Raw genomic sequence first — 10,580 nt, 5'->3', positions numbered from 1 at the left:
GAAATTATGTACAATTTTCAATAGAATTAGTAAGAAAATATAAGCTTAAATAATCAAAAAGAATAATAAGTAGAGACATATTATTAGAAAAAAATATCTGAGTTATTGAAATGAACCAACAAAAGGATTAAAACTAACTAAAGGATAGGTAGTCTTAATATTAGAAAAAGTACATTAAATTTTCCGTGCGTGCGTACATTCATATCGACTCTATGAAATAACTAAACATTTCTCTCTATGAAATAGGATAATTTTAGCGGGCAATATCAAATAAAATAAGAAGAGAACCAAAGTGTAGTTTAAATTAATTATAAACAGTAAATAATTACATAAACATTTACAATAGTTCGAAAATGTATGAAAATTTATATAACCGTCAACGTCTCTGCCCGTTCGCTTCGGTCATACTGTGCCGCCCGTAGGCTAGGTCATTTCGAATCAGTGAGATCTCCTTAATTATTTATTAGAATGTTGAACAGTAAACTATAATATCAATCTAGATAAAATGCTAAAAGTGATTATTATATTTATTTTCATAAGGATGAATATCAAAATGTCGCGGTGACGGTTGCGTAGCGACGCGACGGTTGTTATTAACATGGCAGAATAAATTGTATGTCAAATTAGAAAGTACTTTAAAATATATTAGTTTATTTGTATAATGTAATGTAATATAGCCTATAGCACTTCTGAAGAATGCAGCTTTCATACAAAACAAAAACAATATAATTCGGACCAGTAGATCCAGAGATCTTAGCGTTCAAACAAACAAACAAACAAACAAACAAACAAACTCTTCCGCTTTATTATATTAGTATAGATTGATTTATGCAACGAAAGTGTCGCGGCGAAAGGATCTCTATTGTGTAACACGGCTTATTGTACGGCGGGGGGCGTCGGTGCAAACATGTGTAACGAGATATAGGGCGTTTCCTTTATTTTTATAAGTATATGTTATAAATATCATAATATATGTATTTATTCGTCGATTATGACGTCAAATTAAATTATTCAAGTTTTTAGTTTAATTAAATAATTCAAGAGATATGTTATGTTATAGAAAAAACTTAATTTTTAGACATGTCTTTGGGCGAATTATTCTTTAATTTGAAGAATTCATTACTGTTCTTATTCTATTCGAATCCCGGAATTCAACTCTGCGTTTCATTTTGTTACCGATTAGAAGGCAACGACAGGTAAATTTATTCCCCAGACTGAGAAGCTAACTCACAACTAAGTAAAGTAAATTATTTAAATCTTCTATTTTGATACCTACATTAATTTTATTGAGCAATAAACATCTAATAAAATTCCCGGTATAAGTTTAACTAGGAAAAGCCTATTTATAGTACGATTTTTCCTTTATCCAAACTAAACATCCGGATTCCGGAAGAATTAATTACAGCAGGCACTTAATAGATTCTCAAAGACAATACTCTCCGCCAGGATCCTTTGTCGGGTGGAGATAAAAAATACAAAGACAAGGTGACGCCTGTCGTAAAAACTCATTAGTATAATGCTAAACGGAACGCGGAGAATTTTTTAAAGTTCTGCACGAGGTGTGCTTTTCTTAAGCCCGAGGGAACTATCCTTATATTAGAAGTTTCTGTGATTAAACGTTTCTTCTGTTAAGGCATATCTAATTAAAAATAAGGATCTATTCTTCATAAAACTATATACGATTTTTAAATTATATGTACGATTTTTAAATAAAACTTTATCACACTATTTCTATCACGTTTTGTTGAACTAAAATTAAATGGACACTTATAACTTGAGCTCACTGTTTTTAAATTTCATACATATTTACATTAAAAAAGATCTTAATTAAATCAAAATAAAATAAACCAATTATTCTAAAATTGATCAACAGCAAATTTTGTCTTGATGAAAAAGTTGTTTGTTGTTTACACGCAAACAGAACTCTTAAGCGTGAGCAGAGCTTTTACTGAAATATATTATTAACGAGAAATATAAATAAGTAGTACGATAATAGCATGAATGAAACTCAATGAACTTTATATATTAAAAATTCTACTCGATTTCTTTTAAAAACATTCTGTGTGTCCAAATCTAACGTTATAATTTGTAGCATGGAAGACAGAAAGAACCTAAGACACTTCGCTTCCCACGTTTGTATCGAATTTTAAAAGTTATTCCGCGTTGACAAGCGGAACTAAACACTGTACACCAGAGCGAAAGAAATAAAAATATTAAATATCTCATTTCCTCGAGTTGGAATCGATCCTCCAGTCGCCTTTACAGTCACACACTTGTGCCGCTGCGCTACGATTGGCCTCGATTTAAATAACTATTAAATTAAATATAAAAAAAACTATACATTTCACTTAACCTTTAATAAAACATAATATTTCTGTTCAGGGCTCATCAAAAACATTCTCCCGAGGTAGACTCTTTGACCTCAGAAGCGAAATAATCTGAAGGCCTACGCATTTTGTGGGCGGACGAAATATGTCGCTAAAGTCGAAAACAGGTACGCAACGCTAAATTATATTACATACCGTACAGCGAGGCTACACGAACCATGGATGTTTCGACATTAAAGGAAACACAAAACTTTGAATAAGGTACAGGTGGTGTTGAATATAAATCTATCTGTATCTTTTAACTCATCAGTTAAGCATTTCAAAAATTAGATTTAATTTTATTAATTACGTAAATTACTTAAAAAATATATTATCTACTCAGACCAAAAAAATCATATAATCATTTATTGCGTCTATTGTAGTGTAGGAGCTTTCGGAGGAATTAAATATTTATTATTTTCATTACCTGGCTCTGGTAACGAGGCATGTCTCGGCTAAGCAAAGTTCTGCCACTCAACACCTCAAGAGTTCAGCGGAAGATAGGGAACGGAAGTGTCTCCTCGTGAAACGTGGAAATAGCCCAGGTTCCCGCTGCCTACCCTGCTATGTGCAGAATACAGCGTAAAGCTAAAAATAAATCTCCAAGTCGAAATTCGAATTCACAATCACAGCCCTACCCAGACATTATAACTGCACAACCACGATATCAAACTATTTAGTTATCCAATTGCGCACTAATTAACTATAAACTTCATACAATCCAAACGCAATTTCTATCTAGACATCGTTCGAACAAACATCATCAATCCTAATAAACCAACATTTGGAAGACAATCAATCAAATATTTGGCGAGGCAGGTGTATCAAATCATCAGAACAATATGGAGGTTGGGGTCATCACGCGAAATTTCAACAGACGTGAAGAAACCATACCCACATGTCCTAGTGGTGACGTGTGTACCTACTGTGTAATATGCACATGTTTCGACATGGCGCTGATTATTGAAAACATTGACCTGTTTCTATGAATCTTTAAATTGTGGGAAACGATAATTATTATTTGATAAAAATATTTGTTGGTAATATTTTTCATTTAGACATGCTATGTTATATGGTGTAAGAATTTTTTTTTAACATTTACTAAGTGAATGTGGTGAGTTCTCCCTCGATCCGTTTTTGTTTAAATAAATTGTTTAAATAAAGTAAAATTCACTATTACTCTATATATTCATTATGTATGGTGTATTAATATGGTATAGTGTATACAAACAAGAAAAAACAATCCTAAAAGAACAACAATGGAACGAGCATGTTTCCACGGAGACGTCAACATAACATGCATAAGAGATAAGATAATTAATGATAGTCAGTTGCAGTGGAAGAACTAGAATCATTTATTATAGTCGCTATAGCAGTGTTATTGAATATATTTATATTATTTTCTTTTTTCATGTAAGTAATAGGGTTAAGACACTCAATTCCCATGAAGCTTCCATTAGCCACGAGCTAGCAAGCTTCCACCTTCCGAAAGCCGAGATAATTAAAATATTAAATATTTCATTTTCTCACCTGTATTATATCCTGGATCCTATCAACACACTTAAAAAAATATTTGGAAAAATATAAAAAATCCAAGAACAGTGAGTTCCGAGTTCTGCTATGTTAAATTATTTGTATGTTTCTAAATATTTTCTTTTAATTTTGGCAAAATATACGTAACAAAACAAACCAGAGACAATAATTTTAAAAGATTGTATTATATTTATTAGATTTGGACACTTAAATAATAATTATAATTTCAACCTTTAACGACTTACACTAAGTACCTAGGTTGAGGAATGTTTCTCTTCCTATGTAGGTGGAGCGGATTAGAGTAGGTTGTATAGTATTAATAAAAAAATGTTGAAATTCCAAAACTTTAATAACATAATTTTTTTAATTAAAATTTCAATAATTTCTATTAAAAGAAAAAAAATAATATGTATTATGTATGTATTACTTATATGTAATAGTATATCTTAGACTCAAACGTAAATAAATATATTATAACACGAATTTGATATATAAAGTTATTGTAAATGGAAAGTAAAAGTGAATTTTATTTTCTTATCACCGATTAACGGGCTAGGCGTAATGGAACCGAAAGTGCTGATCTTTCAAGGCCGGCTGACGTCAGGGCCACTTGGACGTTGTTTACGACGACTTGCCCCGAATTATTAATTGTGTATTTTAAAACAACTTACGTTTATAATAATAAAGCAATTATATAAATTATTAAAAATATAGGTAAAATTTAATAACTTAACAACAACAAAAGTCTAAACCACGGATTTAGAAAAACAATATTATTATCCAAACAGTCTGTACATTTAAGAAAATTCAGGTAGTATTACATAAAAAATAGTTCATGAAAGGTAAACATATATGGAAGACCGAAACTAAAGTTACGTGGTTACATTTGCATCTACAAAGAATTTTATTGAAATTTATCTTTTGAAAACACGTCGCTAGTGCAATCGAGAAATTGTAGTGCCAAATCACGTAGAACTCGTATTGCATGATTTCTTTTACATGACCCTATTTATTATTTCCTATATGGATTGCTTATATAATATTTTATATATTTCTATATAATGAAGTAATTAGAATATAGTTAACTGAAAATAGCGAACTATATAAAACATACTTAAAAGATTTTTTTGAAAAGAAGCTGCATTCATTTCGTGAGTCACTAGAAACGACATTTATAACTCAAAAATGACACAATTTAAATATTATAGAAACGTAAACAGCCATAAATAAAGTTTGAAGTATACAGTGAATGATTACCACGAAAGTAAAATTAAAAGGGACCATCTTCAGATACAAGATAAAACATCTGCACCTCGAGCAAGAGTAATCAAAACGACACTCCCAAGGGATCAGTGGAGGGCTTTCAAGGAAACATTAACCTAATTTGGGCTAAAGACGGCGTTCGGCGTTACATTTTAAGAAGCCTACTTTATAATGGTTTTGTTTTGGTCCTTACTTATCTTTGCTGGTCAGTGAGGATTATTTAAAGTAATAGAAGACGAATACCACAATTTGTATATCTGCTCTGGTAAACAAGTTAATAACCTAATACTTAAGACCTAATCAAGCTAATCGGAAAATTCCTAACAAGCAAGAAGGAAAAATAAAACATTTTCCGTTAAAATTTACAAGTAAGTAAATTAATAAAAAGTATACAAAATATGACTAAAAAATAACACATCGTATGAAGTACTCCATCGACACGTCCAAATAACACTCATCAGACAGAAGCCATCAACAAATTAAAATTGTCCCGACACGAGCACTCGACTGAAGAGCACTCATGACGAATGTTTTGTAACAGTTGAATGTTCTCTTACGTTTAACGTTCAAATCAGTTAACCAAAGCGAACTGTAAATTGTCATAGGACTTATAGGATAAAATGAAAAAGGCAAACGCGATTTAGAAAGTAAAATACTGACCGACAACGACTCGCTGAGGACCGATAATATATTATTTATTCAATGTAGGGCGTAACGTTGCTAAATTGGCGAACAAAATTACCTATGTATTTACAGCAACCGGCCGTGAACTGAAAATGGGTGTTATTTGGATAAAATTATTATGGGAAGAATTAAGCAATACGTTGGTTTATAATTCTTTCAATTGACCAATAATTCTTAGATTGTTTATGGTATTACATTGAAGAGTAGATGGGAAAAGGTAATTTATTTAGAAATATATCATCACCTTAACATTATTTTTTATTAATCGAATGAATTACTCAAAGATGTATACGTAATAAATAATGTATGTAATAGTTTATGCTACAAACGATAAATTTAAATTCTTATAGCTAGAGATCTAAAAATTATATAATAAGCCATACTTTAATAATATTTAAACAAGTGTCTTTTTCATTATATCAAACAAAATCTTCAATTTTGCTCTACAATTTAGCTACGGTTTTAACTTGAATGTATAGACATGACTTGTTAACATTTGAACGCTTATTACTTAGTAAGTGTTCATCATCTAACCGATACTTATTACTACGCGAGTAAATAATGACGTCAATTATTACGAAGGTCAATGTTAAACGCTCTTGTGCAATGTACGAATGTTTCGTATTTATTATAAGTACTCGTAAGTACTTGGTAAATTGCTTTATGAGATAGCAATATTATATTATTTATTTAGAAATGTTCTTTAGTAAATAAACGTTATATTATTGGCAATTAGAAGCAAAAATGATTATTTTTTATAAAATTTCGAAAATTATTAGAACGTTGAACAAGTACGTAATAAAGTTTCCTATGTATTGAAATTATACTAAACATTAAATCTATTCTATACTTATGTATACACAAAATCATTTTAATTTACAAAACCTACATTAATTGGGCAAATTTTAATGATATATATTAATGTTAGAAAATAAGTTAATTAAGAATATTAACATAAATATAGCAATTAAATATATTATTTTGCAAGTTAAGTTAATGAGTTGATATAATAAACGGAGAAATCGTTTATACAATAAGGCTTATAATAACCTACCAAATTGGAATAATATTAGACAAGCTTAAATTACAATTTTTACATACAAACATACACATATAGCTAGTTATAGTAGTAAAAAGATTAATAAACATTACCCATCAATCTATCTAAATCACCGCGAACTCCATCTAATATATCACAACTCAGCGAAACGTCGGTACCAAGGCGACCATATTTGCATTTGCTGGCACGTTTCATATTGTAAAGTTCTATTTTTTACTCATATGTTAAGTAAGTAGTAAGTAAGTAAGTGCATACTAACATGCAAAATGTTCGTCCGTGGAGCTTGCATTTGAATAAAAGTGGAAGTGTGGGACCGTTCATTAAGCGAACTGAATTTCCCCTCGAGACGGAAAATTTAATTTTAAGATTTACGACTAACTCAACGAAGAACTCAAGAAGTGAATTTTGTCTATAAATCAACTAACGAAGATAATATTGGATCTAATAGGCGAGTTCGATCTAATAGAGAGAACAATTCCTACCTGAAAAAGTATATAATTTGTTTTTTATGCTTATAATAAAGTGATTTAGGATAAGCCTCATGTTTTTATTATTATTTAATAGCCATAGATAGGTGTTTGTGACAGGTAGTCTCTATACAAGTATCTTGTACAAGTATATTCTACAAATAACTAAAAAGCTCGTAATACAAAATGTCTGATTGGGTACTACCACCTCAAAATAAAAAGAAACGAAAGAATCACCATCTACTTGTTACCGCCATACACAGCAAACGCGTGACAATAAAAAAGAAAGCTTCTTTAGCACATGTAGTACATATAGAGCTTACGAGTATTACGTGCCTAAGGGCATTATCGGTGAACCATAGTAAAGCAATACGTCGCGTTGAACTATTAAATAACATCATCCCTTAGTCACTAGCTACAATACAGCTTAAGGGCAAAGGTCAAGTAAATATACAACCTTTTATGTACATAAATTAAACCAGCTTCACGCTCTATCCCGCACACAGTAGGGTAGGCAGAGGGAAACTAGTGCTAAGACATTCCGTTCTCCAATTTCTCGCAACATTGCGTGTTGAGTGGCGAACTCTACTTCGCGTTTTGTGAAAAGCGAAAAAATGAAAATATAAATTCAAATAAATATTTCATTTCATCGAGTGGGCATCGAACCGACAACTAGTCGCGTCGCGCCCCTGCGCCACGACTGGCCTCATAGCCTTTATGTACAAAGTTATATAGATATTGCGTCCCCATTTATTGCAACCACAGTTATGTTTGAAATCGCTAAATCGATATACGCTTCAAGTTAATTAAAGTTTATATGAAGACTAGCTTTTACCTGCGGTTTCGCTACCTCGGTCAAATGGGAATAACTAAGAATAGTGTATACGATATACGACAAACTGTAAGTCTCTGAGATGACTAGAACGGCAAGTCTAGCGGGTTACTTCGAAACGTTCAACGTTATGTAAAATTGTTTATAACTCGTCAATTCGATTATTCCATAAAAGTTTGTGAGGTTAACTTGTTTAACCACACCATCAAAGAAACTATTACGTTTTATAATACAAGTATAGAAGTATAGATATAGATTTGTTATAAGATGCTGAAATTTATCACTCAAAGTTATATAGGACGTGGTTTAAGCCCATTTTGACACTGTTGGCATATATCCAATGGACGTAGTGATTGAGGGCTTAAATTCGACATATAAAAATTAACTTTCTAAGAATTGCTATTTTTCTGTATTAATTAGATAAATTGAGCGTATCCAACATATAATCTATATAATTTAACAGAAAATAAAGAACAGGATAGGTCTTCGGCAATATGTAACGCGTTTAATTTTAAGATTAAAAAGCTTTGCTTTACGGAGTCTAGCTTGAAACTACATACTTAATAGGGGTAATTAGGCTCCTCTAGTTTTCAATCAAAATGCAGAGTGAATTCCTTAATTTTGAGTGGAATCCAAAATTCCCCCAAAATGAAAATATAACATAAAAAAATGTACAATAGAACATATGGGTTATCGTATAGTTTCTAAACTCATATCCATACCTACATGAATTTCATAGAGTTTCAGAAATTTCATTAAAAACAATTCCGTTAAAAGTGTTCAGTTTAAATTAAACTGTTCGCGCACTTCTTTTTCTGTTAGTGCAAGTTTCTAATCAAAACATTGGTTACCGTACCAGTTAAATGTTCGACTGTTACTTTTCTTTAACACATAATGAATTTAAATGGTAAAGAATTTACTACCGAGGTTAATGTTTATAAACACGTGTAATATTTATAGTTTTGTTTACATATTATTGGCACATTTTGTATAATAGTAAGTAGAGAGTCCTTTTTCATTATTTAAAATAAAAAATATTCTATAGTTCGTCGTTTTCTTTGTTTTCTATATTGTTGTTCTTGTTCCTATCACAAAATTTTATTAGTAGCTTTTCCAAACATCGATTGTCTAACTAAGGTAATTATAATTATTATCGAGAATGATTTCCGCATGTAAGAAAAGAATTGCGTGGCAATTCTAGAACGTTTTCTAATACCGGATCTACTGTTCAACACGAACCAAATAACGTGACAAAATCATAAAATAGAGAAAAAACAATATATTTGGAACCAATATCAATATGTTTGCAAACTCACAAAATTTAATTACCAAAATGTTTGCGCATAACAAAAACACCTAAAACAATAGAAGCACTGGCAGTTAACAACTCCGACATTTCCAATCGAATAGTAAACAAATATCAATTATTTTGTAAAAATTGAACAGTTATTTTAAAAATTCAAGACTAATAATTGTTTTATGAATATTCAACTACCTACAAAGATCAGCTTGAATGATAAATTAGAGCTAATTTTAAATAACCATAAAATTTCCTTTTATTGTCTAAATAATTTTTAAAATAATTTTATTGTCTTGGACATCATCGTAGGTATGTATATGTACATATATACTTTATACACACCAAAAGCATACAAAACAATAAACCACTCAAAACTTGCAGCTAACAAAGCACAAGTAGGTACTAGGTACAACATACTAACAATCCTCTACCACTAACGACCCCCCAAAAATATGTGAAAACATTTCGAGGCCGTATTCTGACATCATCACAGTCTCTTGGCGTGTCAGGAACTAAGATGTCTGACGATACTGACGTTGGCATCACGACGAACAATGAGAATAGGGGTGCCGATATAATGGTACAAGATGAGAAAGGAAATTTCATACAAATGGAAATTTATATTAATTTTCTTTTAATAGGCCATGTTGTTTTCGGTGTTCCGCGAGAGCTTATGTTATTTATGAGTAAATTATGACATAATTATTTTGTTGATCGTCTTTTGTAGAAATCTTGTTAATGAAACAAGGACCAATTTATTGAATCATTTTCAAACAGAAAATAAAAGTGACATGTTAAACATTAAAAGGGAATAGATGTTAAATGTTTTCCATTCAAAAGCTTCAAGTCCACCTCGCTTCTTTGCAAATATTTCGTTTTAATTAGTTACAAATAGACTTTAGTTACAGAAATCTCTAAAGAATCAAATCTTATAACTTACACCACAAGATAGCACATCATAAGAGGTACAATTGTTGAGCCTTATAAGGGACGCAAAACGGAGGCGCCCTTTTGTTTTATGTGCATTTATAGACATTTAGAACATTTACATACATTTATGTAAGTATCGTTTTTC

General features: G+C 30.9%; 1 protein-coding gene across 2 annotated transcripts in view; it reads right to left on the bottom strand.

Annotated features, from left to right (window-relative positions):
• The window catches only part of siz (Brefeldin-resistant Arf-GEF family protein schizo), a 144,525-nt gene that overhangs the window by 64,631 nt on the left and 69,314 nt on the right, over positions 1-10,580 (bottom strand). The gene's annotated exons all lie outside the window — the stretch shown is intronic.

Source organism: Heliconius melpomene, chromosome 18 (genome assembly GCF_056956725.1).
Source record: "Heliconius melpomene rosina isolate 202511_hmr_F chromosome 18, ASM5695672v1, whole genome shotgun sequence".
Lineage (NCBI taxonomy): Eukaryota > Metazoa > Arthropoda > Insecta > Lepidoptera > Nymphalidae > Heliconius > Heliconius melpomene.
Note: the sequence above shows the minus strand (reverse complement) of the source record. Positions and strands in the feature narration are given on the sequence as shown.